Genomic DNA, 21134 nt, shown 5'->3' with positions numbered 1-21134 from the left:
TTGGCTAATAAGTTCTTATCAACACCGGCCGAAGATGATTTTAACTCGCATTGGCAGGTGTTAAATTAGAACCCTGCTTGTATGACAGTCAAGAATCTTAGTGTGTTAGCTATTTAAGTTTATACCACAGAGCCTTGTCTCAATTTAGGCTTGAACTACTCACTCTGCTGAAATCTCCCCTCAGGTACAAAGCAATAAGACAGTCACTTGTTACCAAAGTTTTAATAACATGTTTGTAAAATTTTACAGCATGTTCCCTACCCGTAAAGGCTTTATGACACTGTTGGGGTGGTTCAGAAACAACGGTATTTAGACCTTCCTTTTAAAGAACCACTTGAAAACAACAAGCTGCTAAAAATCTGCGTTCAAGATTCCTGAACGTGTACCAACACACGGTGGCAATTTTCACGGTTTGTAACGATCCAAGCCGCAGGGAGCGCAAACAGGTCCGGCTGCCACCCTGCTATCAAAGCGCCAACGTTTTGCTAATCACTAGCATTGGGATTGGACATGTGCCAGGACATGGGAATGATTTGTCTTAATTTTGTGTGGAAAATGGAGTAAGTGATCTAATAGCAGCAGGTAAGGTGTATACGTTCTTAAACACAGTTTAAAAGATAATAGTTGAGGTGGGACTGTACAGTATAGTAGATTTACCAAAGTCTGTCTTTTTTTCACCATGATGTACAGTTCAGTTCACCATGTTACGGTTCAGTAATCATTGTATCTTGTTTGAAACATAGACTGAAACTTGAACCCTTGACCACATAATTAAAACATTAATCCTGGCCTTGAAACCCGAATTGTAGCTTGAAAAGTAATTCCAAATCCCAGACTTTAAATAGTAATTTCAAACACTCAAACCCTAATCCTGTCTTCAAAGTCTAACTCAGATATTAAACCCTAATTTGAAACCCAAAGAAGGCTTGAAACCCCAACCGTAACCCATCTTTGAAATCCTAACCATTTTACCCTCTGATGCAGAAATGGAGCAAGTATTGATATACTGTATTCGAATTATACTTATTCATCGCTTCAACTTGTGTGTCTCACACGTGAAGTCACGTTGATGCAGTCCTCCAGCAATCTACTCACATGTATCCTCTCGTCTCCTGCGGCGTGAGCTCAAACTTTATAGATCACCACACGCTCTGCCATGTCGCTGCTTGCCCACTGCCCCCAGAGCACTCTGGCACGGCTTCATGCCGTCGCGCTGTTGGCTCTTTGTCTTCTGTCCTCTCTTAGCCTGCTGTGACCTCCTCCATCTTCTATCTTTTGGGTAAACTTTCGCATGCTCTCAAAAATCCTACTTTGATTCGCTAAGGTGACGGTCTTTCATACCAAACAGATCAATCCATGCCTTTGTGACCCTTGTGCAATGGAAATGTAGGCTACCGATTGGTGATGCAGCATGTGGCTGATTATTCAAGGTTATTTTGCAGTCTGTGTTCAACCTGTCAATAAGTAGACATTATAACCTATTTCTCCTCTTGTTTCTTCTTTTTTTCGTCACGGGCGTATATCCCGCCCCCAAACACACTATTGCTTTGTGATTGGTCCCCCCCAGCATTGGTGCTACTCTGAGAAAATCAGCGGGCTCGGAACAAGATGGATTTTCGGGATTTAACAAATTCGGCAAAATTCATCTTGCAGACAAGGTTAATTATTTGATTATATTATTATTTTACAAGTACTTTCCTACTAATTTATTTCATTAATAGTCATTTTCCATCCATCCATTATCCGAACAGCCTAGCACAGGAGGGTCGCGGGCCTCTGAAAGACAGCTTATCCTACCTGTCTTTGGGCAGTAGGCGGGGTACACCCTGAACTGGTTGCCAGCCAACCACAGGGCACACATAGACAAACAACCATTCACACTCACAATCACACCTAGGGGCAATTTGGAGCGTTAACTACCATGCATGTTTTTTGGAATGTGGGAGGAAACCGGAGTACCCGGAGAAAACCCATGCAGGCACGGTTGAGAACATGCAAACTCCACACATTAAGGTCGGAGTCCGGCATCGAACTCTGGACCTCTGTACTATGAGGCCGATGTGCTAACCAGTCGGCCAATGTGAGTTGCCCAATAGTTATTATATTTATCCATCCATCCATCCATTATCTGTACCGCTTCTCCTCACAAGGGTCGCGGGGCGTGCTGGAGCCTATCCCAGCTGTCTTTGGGCAGTAGGCGGGGGACACCCTGAACAGGTTGCCAGCCAATCGCAGGGCACACAGAGACAAACATCCGCACTCACAATCACACCTAGGGGCAATTTAGACAGTCCAATCAACTTACCATGCATGTTTTTGGAATGTGGGAGGAAACCGGAGTGCCCGGAGAAAACCCACGCAGGCACGGGGAGAACATGCAAACTCCACACAGGGAGGCCGGAGCCGGGATCGAACCCACGACCTCTGAACTGTGAGGCGGACGTGCTAACCAGTCGACCACCGTGCCGCCTATTATATTTATAGTTATTTATATTCATGGTATTTTACTTATATTTAAAGGTGAGTTTCAAAGATTTAAGGAATTTTCCGGGAGGCAATAAATACAGTATGCCCACAACTGCACTGCCCCTCTCACCATGGGTAACTTCATAGTGGAAGAGATTCCAACGCCTCTTGAGAGGACTGGTACCAGAGCCCAGGCTTGGTGTGGAGGCAAGTCTGACTATGCCAAGTAGGAACTTCTCTGCCTCACACACGAGCTCGGGCTCCTTCCTTGCTAGAGAGGTGACATTCCATGTCCCTAAGGCCAGCTTCTGTAGCTGGGGATCGGACCGCCAAGGTTCCCGCCTTTGGCCGTCGCCCAACTCGCAAAGCTCAGCCCTTTGGCCCCTCCCACAGATGGTGAGCCCATGGGTAGAGGGACCCACATTGCCTCTTCGGGCTGAGCCTGGCTGAACCCCATGTGGCTATCAGGCGCTTGCCAACGAGCCCCATCTCCAGGCCTGGCTCCAGAGGGGGGCCCCGGTGACCTGCGTGCGGGCAAATGAAAACTGAATCCATTTATGATTTTCATCATAAGGGTTCAGATGAACCATGCTTTGTCTGGGCCCCTCGCCTAGGACCTTTTGCCAAGGGTGACCCTACTAGTGGCATAAAGCCCCAGAGAATTTAGGTCCTAGGATCATTGGGACACACAAATGCCTCCACCACGGTAAGGAGACTGCTCAGGGATGGGAGGCTTTTTAAGAATATTCAATTGGTGCAACTTGGGGGAAAGTTTTACCTTCAAGTAATGTTATTTATTAAGGCAATGCAAACCCATTTTTTTTGGCTGTCCTAATTTAAAATACAAATCAAACTGGATTAATTGCATAATATAAAGAATCCTTTTTAGGATTTAAAGAAAATTTTAATGTAAACCATATTTGTACATGGGAACAAAGTACATTTTTAATTAGTCTCAAAGATTTACAGTTGTCATAATGATGCATTAAAAATGCTTTAAACACATTTGGAATGATAGGCAAGGCAAGGGCATGGCAACTTTTTTATACAGTGCATAATCACAAGTTCAATATTTAAAAGCATTTAAGAAAATAAAAGAACTAAAGGCATTTAAAACAACGTACACAAATAAAAGAGAGCTTACTAAAATTAGACTTAGAAGAAAAAATGTTTTTAAAAATTGCATTATACGAGCTTAATAATAGTCATGGGAACATGATCATCGTTTTTAACCTGGACTTGAAAGCATTCACACTTGGGGCTGACTTCATACCCCCAACAAATAACTTAATAAATCCTTTTGTTGTTGACCTTTTCAGCCAAAATAGCTAACTTTGTACTTTTAATAATAAGGGAAACTTGTTCTGGACTCAATGACTATCTTAACGTCTTTGGGTGCGTGCAAAGAATCCTCCCTCCCAGTGACAAACATCACCATGGTTACGAGCTCCATTTTGTCAGCCTCATTTTCCTGCATATCCTGCAAATGCACAAAAAAAAGCAACAATGCAATTAATACTAGGGGGAAAAACTACAAGAAAGCACATCTGAGCACAGACCTTGGGGGGAAAAAAACCCTCTCCAAAATGTCTGGATACAGGACAGACAAGAGTAGGCCTAAAGTACTTATGCTGCTCCAACTATTGGTGCTGGTTTAAAAAAACAAAACGAAACGAAACGAAACATAAATACCACAAAACAAAAGAAACTAAAACAAAACAAAACAAACGTGCATATCACTTCTTTTTATAATATCAAGTTTCCCATAAAATTAAAAAAGTCACAAACCAAAGGAATGTCCAAGGAATGTTACTAGCAAAAATGTTTTCTACAATTAAAACTGTTGCTTCTTATTACACACAAAGACACGCACGCACACACACGCACGCACACCGGACAGGTTTGTTGTTTATTATTTCAGATTATGGCAGTATGGGATGATACTGATCCAGTGGATTGGATCGGACCATCCCTAAGCAGATTTGTAGTGTTATGGATTCAAAGTTCCAAGTCTGAGTTATTATTTCAAAATGGGGTTTAAAGCTATGGTTAGGGTTTCAAATTAGGATTTCTGGCCTGAGTTAGACCTTCAAATTAAGGTTTCAAGCAAGGGCAAAGGATTAGTAGTTGGGGTTCAAGCAAAATCTGAAAAATGTCTGGATAAGATGAACCATGTGGCTTCCCAGCCACCCACTGATTCATTAAATTGATTAAGATTGTCCATATAGTGTATAACAGCTGGTTCCTACATGAGAACAAATTAATCCAGCATAGTCTTGCAGTGTCCGTACATATTTGAGAGATATCCTCACAATGAAGGTCAGGAGTGAGGAAGAGCAGCTGGTCATCAACTGTGGAGGGTTTAGTCAGACTCCATACTGGGAAAGAAACAGCAGGCGAGCCAGCCAGCCAGTGGAGATTCATGGGAACAAGTCATGGTACACATAGAAATTTTTTTTAAAAAAAAACAAAAAAACTGCTCAACAGCTCAATGGAGTTGATGTAGTATCAACATTTGTCTGTACCGGGAGGACAAGCAGGACGTTCCGATCTCGGGACCTTCATTTGGATATGAAAATGTAGGAATTCTCCGTCAGAAAGTGCTCTCATGAAATAACACCATGTTCTACCATGTACAATCATGTACTGACATGATGATAAACAGAGCTGGGCGTTGTGACGGACAGATCTGTTTTGCTGACGGTTGACGAATGATGGGTAAAATTTTAGAATAGAAGGACTAAGCATAGTCAGAAGCCCATGTATTTAATCCGTCTTTAATCTATAGTCAGCCATTAGTCTATTTTTCGCGGAGGGGCTTCGACGGTCGCGGCGAGTACGGCGAGGAACAATAGTGAATTGTAGTTGCCTGGGGGACAGATTTGAGTGAGGGACCAGGCTTCCATGGCACAGTGAGTCACTCGTTCTGCCCAAATATCGTCTATAGTCTAATTTTTGTGATGAGACTTCAATGGCCGCGGCAAGGCTGTTCGTGTATAACGAGACACGAGACAATAGTGTGCGTTCAAGCGTGCCTGTATTTCCTCATTCTGACTTCATGTAAACTGCCCCTCCTTCCAGCAGCTGGGGCATACCATTACAAGATGGGGAGGGCAACCATTACAAGAGGGGGAAGGCAAAACCACAATTCCTATAACAGAGGGTTCCGTTTCCCATTGGTCGCTGCCGAAGCTTGCAGCTTCAGGGTCCTAAAAGGAGACGCATTTATTTCGGTCGGGCTCTCATGCCGTAGTGAGCCTTCCATGTGGTGAGTCTTTCGTTTCGTTTCAAATATCGCTCAGGGGTAGGGGATAGTGAATGTTTAGTCGGGATCGCTGACGGAAGCCCGTTTAAACTTAGAGGCGGACCGGCCTACAGACGGGTACTATTCCCCCACGCCCCGGAAAAAAAGGCGAATGACGGACGACGGAAGGTTACCCACGCTGCTGACGGATGGCGAATAATGGACGCTCAATTTGTAGTAAAATGCCCAGTTCTGATGATAAGCAGTCATAAAGACACACAAAGAACAAAGATATTCACCAATAATAATAATAATAATAATAAATGGTCCCAGACACTGAGCTCATTGGCTCTCTTTACCGCGATTGGATGCCATTCAAAATCATCCATCCATCCATCCATTATCTATACCACTTATCCTCACAAGGGTCGCGGGAGTGCTGGAGCCCATCCCAGCTGTCAACAGGCAGTAGGCGGGGGACACCCTGAAATGGTCGCCAGCCAATCGCAGGGCACACCATTCAAAATCATTGCATTCTTATTTTGACAGCACAACGATGGTGATACATAGATGAGGGAAAGGGTTTAACAGTAAGGCTTCTGGCCAAGGTTAGCATTTCGAACAAGGGTTAGACTAGGGCTTCAAGTGAGTGTTTGCTCTTGAAGTTACAATTTTATGTGAATTGCAGCCAGGGTTATAGTTTCATAAAAGGGATAGGGTTTCAACATAGATTCAGTGATTAATTCGTGTTTCAATGTAGGGTTTTAAGATGTGTTGAAGTTTTAAACAAGGGATAGGATTTTAAGATAGGCTTTTAAAACAGGATTAGCGTTTCAAATCAGGGATTCAAACCTGCTAGAATTTTAAAAGAAAATCTTAGGGTTTCAGGTCATTATTGTTTCAAGTAACAATTAGAGGTTCAAGTTAAGTGTTTCAGATTAGAGTTTTAATCCTGTTTTAGTGTTTCAAAAAAGAGGTAGGATTCCAAATTAGGGTTTCAAGACTCAAGCCATTTCTTTTGAAGAATGGATTAGGGTTTCAAAATTAGAGTCATTGTTTTAAGACAGGCCTAGGGTTTCAAATGACAGTTTCAAGCATTTGTTAAGGTCCAAAATGTGTTATTTTGCCACGGTCAATTTTCAAAGATTCTTAGGGCATCAAATGGGGGTTTGAAACCTGGCCTAGGTGTTCAAAGTAAGGTTTTATGACAGTGTTTTAAATGTGTTTTTAGGGTTTCAAGTCATTGTCAGGACTTGAAGTTAGGATTTGAAGTTTGGGTTACGGATTTCAATCAGAGTTTCAAGCCAGGGTTAAGGTTTCAAACAAGGATTATAGGTTTCAAAGTTTGGTTTCAGGCCAAGGTTAGTGTTTCATATTACTGTTTCCAGCCTGGGTTAATGTTTGAAGATAAAGTGTCAAACCTGGGCTTAAGGCTTTGAACAAGGGCTAGGGTGCCAAATCAGTGCTTTAATAGATAGACGGATGTATACAAGTAGATAGAAATAAACTCAAAGTAAGCAAACTAAATGAGCACTTATTGTTAGTTTTCTCACACATTTGCAAATCCGACTGGATTTTGATCCTAAGATTTGTTTCTTGACAGGAAGAGTGGAAAAAAAAGAAGATAAAAGCAGTTAGATGAGAAGCAAAAAACACATTGCAACAGTGTCACAGGCAACGCGACTAAACGCGAGGATTTGTGTCATCATTTGGCTGAAAATCCCCTCGGGAGAGCAACACCAGGACGGACGCTTATGGCATCAAAATAGTACGCAGCAGTTATGTAAGTTTGTATGTCACTTCAAAGCTGCTGCTGCTGCTGATGATGACAACGATGATGTGACCAAAGCTGCCTCCTGCTGACTGAATGCTACTGCTATCACATGCGGTGCTTCGCATTGGTTTAAGTGAGACAGTTTAGTAATGGTGTGCACGAGTCGGTGCATGACGCCCCCCGAAAAACTTCACACTTTACGATGTGGTGGGTGCTGCTGTTTTGGTGAGCAATGCAGTTCAAACGGGATTCAGCAATGAACTATTTATTGTTAATTCTGTGTTTGAGCAACAGTGTCTAGAGCAGGCCTGGCTAACCGACGGCTCGCGGGACGCATGGCCGGTTTCATGAGGCCCCTGAAGCCCTTTTCGAAAATTATCTTACCTGGACGCAGCGTGCCGTCAACCCCATTATGGGAGCACGGAATGGTGCGGTAAAGGTTCCTTGCTATCGTCCTGCAAAATACTGAGCCGTTCTTCTTAAAATGTGATTTTACTCGCCAGTGAGGCATTTTAGCACCTCACTTTCGTAACCCATGTGATAAATTGACCGTCTGAAGATGCACTGATGATTGACTGACTAGCGTACGTGACATTTCTCCCACAGGGTTATGTAAATAAAAGCCAGCTGGTACGCTCGGAGCTACAGTACATTATCTTCCGATGAAAAAAATATATATATGTCACCGTGACGTGCCATCGTCTGGTGGGAAGGAGTGTCCGTGCCGTGATTGAGACTTCCACTTCGCCCGAGGGCAGACTATACCTGTTAAATGTTACTGCAGGGAACGTACAAGAAAAGTGTTGTGTCGGCAGTTAGTGAAGGCGGCTCCATGGTATTGCAGAAGAAAACAGTTGTCTTTTATTAAAAGAACCCAACACAACATGTAAGTCAGTACTTGACCCGTTAGGGACGAATAGAGGGACGGACCAAAACCCACTTCAGTCCTTGCATAGTCCGTCCTTTTTAAAAGACTTCTCTCCCTCCTTCCGTCCCTAGGACAGAATATAACAACATCTTCCTCTCCAAGTGCTCACAACGGCTTAATGTCGCTTAAAGGCTCACTAGTTGAAATATGGCATTCTGATTAATATTACGTTTGTGGAATATGAGTTAAGCAGCAAGATCCACCCGTTTTTAGCCATCTCAGGGGGCGGCCATTTTGTCACTTCTGTCGACTGAAAATGACACAGGCCTTGTCTACACGTAGCTGGGGTTGTTTGACAACCGTATATCCTCGCCCCCGCCTGCGTTGGAATACACAGAAAAAAAACGCATCCACACAAAACCGCGGAAGTGCGTTTTCAAACGCATGCCAAGCCTCTAGGCGGCAGTAGCTAGCCAAATACTGTCCATTCAGAAGGAACTTTCGTCCTTTGACGTGACTTCTACGAAACCAAAAACACGGCGCCAAACGCGTTCGGGAGGACCGACAAGAGATCAGAATTGCTTTTAAACCTTTCAAAGAGAAGCAGTGGTTGGTTGCGGACAAATAAGTGGGGAAAAAGTGCCTCGAGAATGGCTATAACCAACACAGTGCCGCGAGAATCCATGTTGACTCGCATGAAAACATAAGTCGCGCAAGTGACGTCAGAACATTTTTGTCGCATAGTGATGACGTAAATCTCCGGGTCTGAGTGTCCACAGCCAAATGCGGATCCGGAGATATCCGCAAATCTCCACTGTGGCCGGAGTTTTGCGTTTTCAATGATAGGGCTAGCCGCAGGCTAATATCCGCCGTTTGCAAAAACCCCGGCTCCGTGTAGACAAGGCCTAAGTGACTTACCTGACTAAAGTAACCAACTTACTAATTGACCGATAATGACGTGGTGAAATAACTTACAAACAATTGTTTAATTATAAGTAACCAACTAACTGACAGACTAATGCTTTATGAATTGTATGATACAATAATTGCGTAACAGAACTAAAAAGCTGGGTATACACTGGCTGCTGGAATAGGAGCGGGCGCGGAGAAGGGCAATCATACATATTCCATGTGTCGAGGGAACAGATGGCGGTGCCCTGCGGAGAGAGGGAGACAGAGAGAGAGAGAGAGAGAGAGAGAGAGAGAGAGAGAGAGCTGTCATTTCACTTCACATGCTCTCCACCTCTTGGTCATTTAGTACTGAACCTCAGACATGACATGGAAAGAATTAAATGAGTTTACTGGAACACGGTAGCACATGGAAACCATTGTCATAGGATGAAAATGAAAAGTTTGAAAATCGTGTGGGACGTCAGCTGACAGGCTACTCCATGGAACAAAAGATCAAACATGGGTCGAATTAAATACAGTGGCAGCTTGACCAAATTCGTGGCCAAACTTGGAACACAATTTACTCATATGTGAAATCAACTTTCCCTACTGAAATGGAATGATTGGGAAAAAGATAAACAGCACTGTGTTGAAAGAAATAGTTCTACAGTAAAACATTAAAAGAAAATATATAAGAAAACAATGTCTGCTGTTGATGGCAGTGAAGTATTTCATGTTATGCCTACTTGGTGGTCACAAATGAGTATTATGTGTGCACATTATATACAGCAGGGGTCACCAACCTTTTTGAAGCTGAGAGCTACTTCTAGCCTGCTGATGAGTGTGAAGATGTACATATCAGAATAAAAAAAAAAATACTCACAGTATGTTTAATCATATGTTGTTTTTTTGGGCTATGGATAAAAATCGGCTAACTCAGCTAGGTCGACCACAAAAATTGGTTAACACAAAGATTTCAGCCTCCAAAGGGAGGGTGCGATTTACCGAATAATCGATAGGATAACCAATTCTAAAAACATTTGTTAGTGACAGCCTTAGTATTTATTAATAATTGATGACATTCATTTGTGTGAACATTAAAACATGAAATTACCAAAAAACACAAATATGCTTAAATATTGAAAAGTGAAGCCGAAGTTTCAACTTGACAACATGGAAGGCAACAAGAGGAGGAGTCACATCGACTTTGAGCTGGAAACGCAACAGGAAGTGTCCACCTGTTACGGTCTGGCCTGACCAATCCAGGCGGGGAATTGGCTGATGGTTGCCGCTGGCCACCAAGATGACAGACGTTAATTGGAAAACTAATGAGGTCCAGGTGTATGTGTTCCTTTGTGCGTGTGAGTCTTCATGCTTGTCAGGAACAGCTGCTCAGAAATCTACAGTACAATGCCAACATCCAAGGTCCAACGGTCCAAAAGTGGAACAAGACTTGACGTCAGAATCTGAGGCTTCAGATCAGTGAACATCTAAAGCATTTGTGTTTTAAATTTTCTTTGTTTTGTTTGGGTGCCAGCTTGACAAAGTGTACATAGAAAAGTGGGATGATAAGCATAGTGACAGATGGGAAACAATTTGTGACATAGGACAGGCCCTGGTTGCTCATTTGAAACCCTAACCCTATCTTTAAACCCACTCCTGTATGTTACAGTGGCACAGAGTTATCTGAGGGTCATCTGAGAGCCTCCAGCAAGCGCCACATGAAACGAGAGATAAAAGTGGGATGTGGAAGAGTATGGAGAGGGAAGACAGATGAGTGGAAAGAGATAGCAGACACAGATGGGGCGTATAGAGGGAGGAAGAGGAGGAGGAAGAGTAAGGACGAGCAAGGTTACGATACACTGAGGTGGTCGTTAAGGAGCTCGTTACAGTCGTGACAGATGATGCGAGTCAACAGTGGAATATGGTCCATAGAAGAGAACCAGGTAATGGTTACAGTCCACTCACATGGGGGCCAAGAGGTAAAGCGCTATCTGTGTGTAGCATTTATAACCCTCGTTTGAAACCGTTATTGTATTTCCATGGAGCAGGATGTGATCCAAGTTGGGAAGCAGAACATATCTTAAAAAAAATGACGACGTCATGAACTACAACCTATAGAATCCGTCCACGTCTTCGTACCATAAATCATCTGGTGAAATCAACAGACACTTTAAAGACATAGCATGGCTCTCATCAACGACTGCAATAAACTGATAATGAAACCAGACTCATTACCTGCTCTCTATTGGCTCTTTGACCTCCATAACATCCTGCAGATGGCTTGGCGACAAGGTGAATTCTTCCTTCATTCATTTCATTTGGCTTTTTGTCCTGCTTCTGCCTTGTTCGTCTTCATAAAAGGACTTGAACTATTTAGACTGTTCCAAGCGTGAATACAATTATTGCACAGTGGAACCTCTACATCTTTCACTTAAAATATGGTCTTACCTTGTTCAACCTTGGATCAAATATCATATTTTTGTCTTTATCTTGGAAAATAACGTTACTCTCGTCATTTTTTTAATCCTGACAAAATACAGTATGTTCATTTCCTTGTAAAGATTGCAGCATATTTTATTGAAAAAAAAAAGTCATTTTCATAACATTACAGCTTCCCCCCCTAAATATTAGCTCATTGCAATATTTGGACTTTTTTTCTTGAAAATGGGCAATATAAGGATTCCTATTGCATTTATCTATCTATTCTATTATCTAATGCACCCGAAAAAATGCCTGTTTTCCTCCATTCCCTAATCTCTGTGCCTCCCCTCCTTTCTGGCAGTGCGTTTCAAGTAGTAAATGTAGTTCGCGCAGGCGGACTTGGTTGCACGCGGGGCGGCGCGGATGATGCCGTTTGTGGACATCCCAAACTATATAACACGTCCAGAGCTGGGCACTTGACCCTTTTTTGACGGTCCGCCCTCCGTCGGCGACCTGCATACCCTTCCGTTCTCATCCCTCCATCCTTATTTATAAAAATGATCATCCTCCGACCCAGTCTGTCCTTTTCCTTATGTTCCATCCTTATGTCCGCTCTTACCCACCCCAAAAAAAATGCATGATGCCGCGGGAGAGATGCTAACGGCAGAGGGTTATTTAAAGAGGATATCAACCCAAACATATATTTTTTAAAGAATGTGTTCCCATCAGGCACACTAATTGAAACAATGCATTCTGATTAATATTGCGTTTGTGGAATATGAATTAAGCAGCAAAGTCCACCCGTTTTCTGCTCAGTGCTCAGCTTCGGAAAACAGGTCAGCCGTGATTGGTCTTTAGCTGAGCCCTGAGCAGTTGTGATGTCATTTTCAGTCGACAGAAGTGACAAAATGGCTGCCTCCTTAGATGGCTAAAAAGGGGTGGATTTTGCAAAAAAATTTTGCTGCTTAACTCATATTCCACAAACGCAATATTAATCAGAATGCCGTGTTTCAACTAGTGGGCTTGCATAAAACATATTCTTGAAAAAAATATGTTTGGATTGATCTCCTCTTTAAAGCTCATGACCTGGCTAATTTACTCTTCAAATCCATTTACCTTGTGGGCACCCGCAAGTGGATTAACGGACTTGCCACCACACGATGTATGTATTTAAGGAGACAAAGTAAGCTAGTTGAGAGTTGTAATGTAACTGCTTTATTTAACAGCAGTCATTGTTTATATGTCAATGCAGCGGACGTGAGGGAGGTCAGTCTCTGAACGGATGGGCGGAGACGCCCGGTCCAGGGAGCGCTTCCATTGGTCAGCCCTTCGGGTTGCTGATTGGCTCGCTGCACTGTAAAAAAATTTTCATCAATTATGTTATTGTAACTTAAGTGTGTAATGTTTTTCAACACATCAATACATGTTTTCAATTGTTAACATATGGTATAGTATAGTATAGTATAGTATAGTATAGTATATGTTCAAAAACTCTTTTAAGTGAGTTGCCCAAACAAAGGGTAAAATTAGATTGCACTAAATTTAACAGTAGAAGTCTTGTTAACACACAACCAAATGAATGCGCCGCACATATAGGGCTTGAAAGTTACATTTGTTATATATTGAATATTATATGGCCTTTAGAGAGTAAATACTTTTATAAAACTTTTGTCATCCTACAATTTAAGAAACACTAGTGAGGAACCTTAAATCTTGAACAAAGGTGGGGAGGTGGCGGAAGAACACTGAACATAGAGCTTTGTGACGTACTATGGCAGTGTAGACTGTTTAAGAGAAAAGTAAGTACAAGTACAGAACGAAACGAAAGAGAAAGAATGGCAAAGTAAATAATCACTCCAGTGCGACCACGTTTCTCTGTGGTAAATTTTGGCTACCGGTTTGGCAACGGACTAGCCGGGCTCTACCCGCGAATATATCGCTATCCGGAAGCGAGGCCGCCTGCCCTCGAGTGACGTCTGCCCTGTGTCCCCCCGACGGTCAGCGGCCGAAGCAGGAGCAGGTCAGTAAATATAATTATTTCTTCCTATTTTGTATTTCTTCATAATCTGTTTCCAATGTGGCAATATAACAAAGTGAGGCTACAGGCAACGCTGCCATCATTTTGGGGGTGAAAAACCTCTCTTAGTGTTGTGGCTATATTAGCCTCTGACTCGCTAACAAGAACAGCTATTTTTTTCGTTTAAAACAGAGTATTTCTGTCGTGGTACCGTGACTTACACGCGAATAAATGTCTGTTTTTGTTGTTAGCTAAAAGGGACAATGCTGCTTGTTATTTCATCCCACCGTATGTGATGGGGGCATTGAAAAACATTTCAGGGGCAAGAAGTCATACGGTTATGTTGTAACAGTTTGTATTTATAAGTAATTTACAATTTACGTATAATATTGTTGCTTCATTTGAGTAAACATAGACCTGTATGTTTGAAGAACTTAGCGCATCATGGCGAATTCTCTACAAAGACTTTTATGTTGAATGACCTCATTTTTTTTTTTTACAGTGTGGTTTCCGCTCCGCTTCCAGAACGCCGACTGGAACATCAGTCCGTGTGTGGAAATTGACGTAAAAGCATCAGTCCGCAGTTTCTTGAAAAGAAATGTGTGCGTTGACTTCCCTTTAAGTTCTTATTTATTTATCCAATCAACAGACAGGTTGAAATGATCATGCCATGCCTGGTTCAAAATCTGATTGGATAAAAGCAACTCTCAGTCAAACCGTTTCATTAGTAGATTTCGTTTTCTACTGGCAACATAAAAAAAGACAGAGCCGTCATCCGATTGGAAGAAGCAACAGGAAATGATGTGATCCAAGGGGATCATTCATTTTAACAAAGTAGGCTACATGGATTTTACATTTATGAAGGAATTGCTGTAACTTGACTGCTAATTACTATAAAGTATGTCAATGTTTTCAAATTTTGGTTTCACAAGTAAGTTTATACTTTTATAAGCTAAGACTCACAACTTTGTTGACTTAGTTCCAATGATAACGTCTTAATGTGTTGGCGTACATATTAATGCGTGTGCGTATGTGCGCGTGGGTGCATGTGTATGTGCTGATGGAGTGTCGGCCTGAGGGGCTGCCAAGACAGCTTGACTGGTGAGAACAGATGGAGGCCGCCAAGTTCGAGCCACATAGAAAGTCTATGCAAGGATGAACGTGTGTGTGTATGTGATATGAAATTTGGAGTGATATTTACTTGAAAAAAACAACGTTCTTTCACTCAGAAATTCAAAGTAAGGCGGATTACTCGTACTTCTAAGACCATTTTTGGGGTCTCCCATACCTGTCAACGCAGTCTGTGCTGAATTTTACAAAAGTTGTAATTTGCCCGTACATTTCTGTATATAATCTTACACAGTATCTATTTTTAATCTTACACAGTATTTATCGCTCAGCGGGAGAGGCGGGCAAAACGGAACGCATATTTCTATATAGAATCTTACACAGTGTTTATCGCTCAAAACTTTGCTCGTGAAAGTCGGCCGACGTTTGCAGTCAGAATCTCTAACGGACTAGAGCCGAAATGGGAAAGACGAGATTGGTCTAACAAAAAATTAGTTTATATTATTTTTTTTCCCAGTACAAAAATTGTTATACGGCGTACACAATTTGAAATGATCAAAAAACGTATAAAATACGGGGAAAACGTAAAAGTTGACAGGTATCGGTCTCCTTTTAGAGACACCAGCAATATACTAACCCAAAGTAGGCATGGCATGGCTCAGGTTCTAGAGTGGCTGTCTTCCAATCTGAAGGTTGGGCATTTGTTCCTCAACCCTGAGTGACTTCTTTTTTTTTTTCATAAACTAATACTATGCAAGTAAAACTGACTCAAAAATTCTCCTTGTAAAATTTATTTAGAATTCATGAGCGAAAAACCTTTTTTCTGAAAAAGGTTTTTTCAAGCAAATTTGAAAAAGCAATTTTCAGTGTGTGTGTCTGTCTATACACATACACGGAACCGGACATAATATTAGGTACACGTGCACAAAGGAATAATACACTTAGCATGGCTCCCTCCCTCACCCTTCCTGTTCTGTTATTGACCTCACAGTGGAGCCAAATCATTTGGCACTCTGCTGGGGCCAAAGGCCTTAAGGCTTAACTGAGACTATGCACTCAATGCGCACACACACACACACACACACACACACACACACACACACACACACACACACATATTAGAACTGGCTATTCGTTTTATGCGAGTCTACCATAAGATGGGTATCTTTTAAAAGTCCACTGAGCTGAAATAGAACATCATTAGCTAAGAGTGCCTGTGAACATTCACTTATGCATCTGTTGAACATGGGATTGGTCGAAATGTTATGTAATGGTTTAAACTGGTTTGAATTAGTTACTTATGGATCAGTCAAAATTCTGGATCTAAAAAGTTACTTAAGAATGTGTTGTACATGGGACGGGGTTGAAACACAGGATCTAATAGTTTTTGTAAATCCTTCACAAAAGGGATCGCTCAAAACTTTGGATCTAATTAATTACTTGCGTAGCTGCTTCACACGGGATCCATCTAAACACTGGATTTAATTAGTCACAGTCCTTACAGATTTGGTGCAGATGAGAGCAGTCTAAAGCAGGGGTGGGTCCTCGAGGGTGTGTTGGAGAAGGGAAACACCTAAAACATGGAAAACAAGGATAGCGGTCCTCGAGGAAAGGAGTTTCCCACCCCTCGTCTAACCTACGGATCTATTTACGATAATAACTTGTGACTCTACTGCACACAAGATTGGTGTAAATTCTGGATCTACTCTATTTTGTTACAAATGAATCTGCTGAGCATGTGGTTGGTTGGATTACTTATGTACTTATGTGTCTAAACTAGACCTCACTCTATTAAATGATTATTAATCTGTTACACATCCAATCCAATCCAACTTCATTTATAATTTAACAACAAAAACAATGCAGTGAGTCGACCAAAGTACTATACAAAAATTGAAAAACAAAATGAAAACAAAACTGACCTTTGGATCTTATTACTTTATTGTATGTATTGGGCTGAATGGGATATAATTAGTTACTTACATAGTATTAATTAATAATTAATTCCGAATTAGTTTCTCATGGCTTGGGCTAACTCTTGGTCTAAACTAAAACCCTAAAAAAGTTACTTAGAATCTGTTGCATATGATATTGGTCTAAGGTCTGGATCTATTCAATTATGAATCTGTTACATAATCACAAAATCTAATTGTGAACCTATAACATCTGTCTAAACTCTGAATTCGGTTAGATACTGATGAATCGGTTTAATGCAGAATCAGTCTCAATTCTGGGTTAAGTTACTTAATTCTTGGATTGATCTAAAATCTAGATCCAATTACTGCAGTTACTTGTAAATCTTCTCCACACTGCTCGATTCTGGAATCGGTCTGAATCCCGGAAATAGTTAGTTTCTTATGGTTTGGTCTAAACTGCAAATCTATCAAGTTATTTAAAAAGTGTAGAACAATAATCTTGGTATCTAATTAGTTATGGAGCTTCAACCAATGGGATCTGGCCAAAAAATTCTTGATCTATTGCGAGACTTGTATCAGTCTAAATATAGGATTTAATTTTAGCTTGTAAATCTGTTGTGTATGGGATGGTCTAAACCCTGGATATGAATTAGTCTTTACACGAAAGCCTGCTTTTTTTGCTCCTATCTTTAATATCGCTACCCCATCCATTTAGCCTCCCCCTCCTCCCAGTGAAACCCCGCCCCCCCATCAAAAAAGCATCAACCCAAATTGTACTAGGCGTTTGCCAAATCTGTCCCATCGAGCTCGAGTTATAACTGGCATGTGTGTACTTGCCATTTGGTACCATCTGTTGGTTCCCATGGCAACCATACTCAGCTTTTACTTGTTGACTGAAAAGTCAGTCTTAACTGTCTACTGAGATGTTTGCATGGTTATAACTAAGTATACAACACACCAATAGCGCCTTCTGTAGAGTGAATGTTGCAAATGCACACCATGAGTGCAGTATAAAAGTCAATGTCAGGATTTTCTCTTGCGTTGTAGATTTATATTTTATTCTCCTTTATGCTCAAACATGCACACAGCAACATCAAGTGGTAGTCATGTGGTAGTGCAACATGTTGAGGCCCCCAGTTTGAAAATTGAATATTAGAAAAAAAGCATCTCTTAAAAACTCAATAAGTAATATAGCACAAATGATCCTTTTTATACCCAATGCTGGCCTTTTTAACACCAAACTAAGTAAGAATGTTATTTTCTAAAAACAGTATATACTATGTAAATGATATTATATTTTGTTATTTAGATTTGTGTCATTCACTATAGATGTGTTATGATATTACGAATAGTTTATTTAATTTTCAATTCCATAAATATTAATTGTATTTACATTTTATATGAATACATAAAATAAATGTGTTTTTAAAAAATGTAATTCATTTAAATTAATGTAATTGTAATACACTCTTATGAATTAATTTGGTTATTTTCTGTGTATTATATTTGATATATTTGTTTGCGTGCATGAATGGATGGATGGACGCTCATCCAATGAAATACATTTTCAATTATTTTAATTGCTAAATCTAACAAATGTAGTTTTGAAATGCATTAAAGTATAAATGAAGAAGTACCTTAACTTAAAGGGACAGTGTGAAGAATGTTTCGATTTTTCAATATTCATTTATTAAAAAAACACACAATTAATTTCAATAATATGCAAAAAATATGTTCTATCATATCAAGGTACATTTTTTAAATATAATCATAGGTCTAGTAATCACTAATTATATTACATAGGGCATGAGTACTATAAATACCCAACAGACAGCACAAATTCTGTATCCATATTTGATGCTACCTTACTCTATTTGCACAGCAGTGCCGCTCAGTGACATGCGGTGGTGAGGTTCATGACTGGTGGATGAGGCACGAATCCTCTGGAATCGGATATAAAAATATGAACCCAAATTAGAAGATTAAAGTTTGACCTTAATTGAAACATATCATCGCTGTCCTGTGAAAAACTCTTATGTCCATCTTATTTTTATGTGAATGGTGTTTCCGCGGTACAGACATCACATTAACGTGAAAATAATAAGGAAAAAAAATCCAAAATTGGACATCCGTGTTTCTCACAGGACAACGACGATATGCTTTAAATAAAGTCAAAATCAAATTCTTGAATATGTTTTTTAGAGCTTTTGATTAAGCTACGATCAATTCTACATGACTGTTCAACAATGTGATGGCAGAAAAAACAAAACAATATTTAATATATGTTCAAGGTAATGGTTGTTGCATTGTTGTTGTTGATTTTGTTTTGCAGATCTCTCTCTTTTTTTAAAAGTAAATAAGCATTTGGTCTTGCCTTTATATTAATTGTTATGAAAAGCCCCAGTTATAAAGTTACCTAGGTTTCGAGTATCATAACTGTATGTCTGATGTTTCTAACAAACCAACCCACGTCTAAAACGGTAAAGAATTGGATGAGTTATGATGAATTTATTGGAGTCAAACAGTTTGCTCTGTGCAAGTGAATGGAAAAGATCGCCGGGGACTCCTGGTTAAAGATGGCGGCTACGTCTGCACGTCTTCAACCAGCCAATGTTCGCTCTATTGGTTAAATGTCTATGGGCTTCTTCTAGCATTTCACCCATGAAGCACGGCACTGCCACATGCTGGCAGCGTTTGATGTGTTCGGAGGCAAATTGTACTTTCATGACTCCAGTGCGCACCGTGACTCACTTTTCTGGCCATAAGAGTGATTAAATGTCACACATTCATTAAATCATGTTTATTATGGGTAGCAACCCGTTGAGGCAGTAACCCGCCTACTGCACGCCTGCAACCCCCCCTGAGGATAAAGAGGTTCAGAGACTGGATGGGTGCATAGACAGACTGTTGTACATCAGAACGGTGCAGTACGTGTTTATTGGCAATAGAAAGGCAAACAGCAACGTCCCTTGTGTAAGTGCTCGTGCCAACTGCTTGAGTCGGCAATTAATGTGTGCGTGTTTCTCTTCACTTCCTGCCCATGTATTTGAACAGGAAATACACACAATCAGCTAATGTTAATGATGAAATCACTGATCTTTATTGGATTGAAAAACAAAATCAATGTAAGACACAACATTTTACCATAGCTTTTTAAAGGCACAACATGTGCAAATTCTTGATATATTTACCTTAAAAAAAGGTTTGAAATGGTTAAGATTGAACAATGGATGCTGAGGAAACAGAAGGCGGAGTTGTGTGTGTGAATGTGCTCGTGTGCGTCCACGACCATAGTGGAGGAACTTTCCAGTTCTCGGCCAAATTAACCGCCCAGGCATGATGAAAGCGCGACGGATGAAAGGAATTACACCAGCAATCTGGAACGTACACTCAAGAGAGTTGTCTGCGGGAGAGTTTTGTGGTGGGGAGTATGAAAGCAGAGGAGAGGGCAGAGTTGAAGACGAGGGAGGAAGTCTGATGAAGGCAATTTTCCACATCATGCTCGGGAAAACAACAGCAAAGAAAAACACTTTAAAAGATGGACAGAGAGGTGCTATAGTTGGAAGAGGTCAAAGTGATAACAAACAACAGTCTTTGAAATACGAAAAAGACAACAACTTCTTTGTCTATCAATGGACTTTATTACGTTTTTTTTTCAAAAACGTTTTGCTTTTGAATACACTTTAAGTAATTTTAAAATGTATTTGATTTTATCTTAGATATTTTGCTTTATTTCATTATTTTTAAATGCATTAACTATTTCAAATGTATTCTTGAACTTTGAAAACATTCAATTATTGGCATGATGTAATACTTGATTTTTATTACTTATAGAAGTGTATATTTTTTTAAAATGTTGTTGGATGTCATTACTAAGCACGTCTGCCTCACGGTGCAGAGGTCTTGGGTTCGAATCCGGCTCCGGCCTTCCAGTGTGGAGTTTGCATGTTCTCACCGTGCCTGCGTGGGTTTTCTCCGGGTACTCCGGTTTCCTCCCGCATTCCAAAAACATGCATGGTATGTTAATTGGACACTCTGAATTGCCACTAGGTGTGATTGTGGATGTCAACCAGTTCAGGGTGTAACCCTAACCCTAACCCTTAGCTCAAATCTAATCACATTTTGGAAAAACATGAAATAAGTACAGTATATATTATGAAATAAATTGACCCCCAAAAATGAAAAATACATTTATAAAGTTTTAAAACAAATACATTAAATTAAAATTAAAAAATATATACTATTGTAAGAAACACTTGAAATTGTTTAATTTAATTTTTAAATGAATCAATGATTTTCCAATTTAAATTCAAACTTTGTGAAAAATGTCAGTTAACTTTTCCATCCACCCATTATCCTAACGGCTTATCCCCACAAGGGTCGTGGGTGTGCTGCAGCCTATCCCAGCCGTCATCGGGCAGCATGCGGGGTAAACCCTGAACTGGTTGCCAGCCAATCGCAGGGCA

General features: G+C 40.7%; 1 long non-coding RNA gene across 2 annotated transcripts; it reads left to right on the top strand.

Moving 5' to 3' along the window:
• Positions 1–339: 339 nt before the first annotated feature.
• LOC147151955 (uncharacterized) lies at positions 340–12010 on the top strand. Of its 2 annotated transcripts, XR_015085840.1 has the most exons (4): positions 340–582; positions 7314–7493; positions 10916–11189; positions 11295–12010. It is a non-coding gene; the product is annotated as an uncharacterized LOC147151955 (long non-coding RNA). The 2 variants fall into 2 exon arrangements; XR_015085839.1 differs by lacking the exon at positions 11295–12010 and having other exon boundaries at positions 10916–11265.
• The last annotated feature ends 9124 nt before the right edge of the window (positions 12011–21134 follow it).

The sequence above is a fragment of the Filicampus tigris genome, chromosome 2, assembly GCF_054856515.1.
Source record: "Filicampus tigris isolate MCC_2025a chromosome 2, RoL_Ftig_1.0, whole genome shotgun sequence".
In the NCBI taxonomy this organism is placed as follows: domain Eukaryota; kingdom Metazoa; phylum Chordata; class Actinopteri; order Syngnathiformes; family Syngnathidae; genus Filicampus; species Filicampus tigris.
Note: the sequence above shows the minus strand (reverse complement) of the source record. Positions and strands in the feature narration are given on the sequence as shown.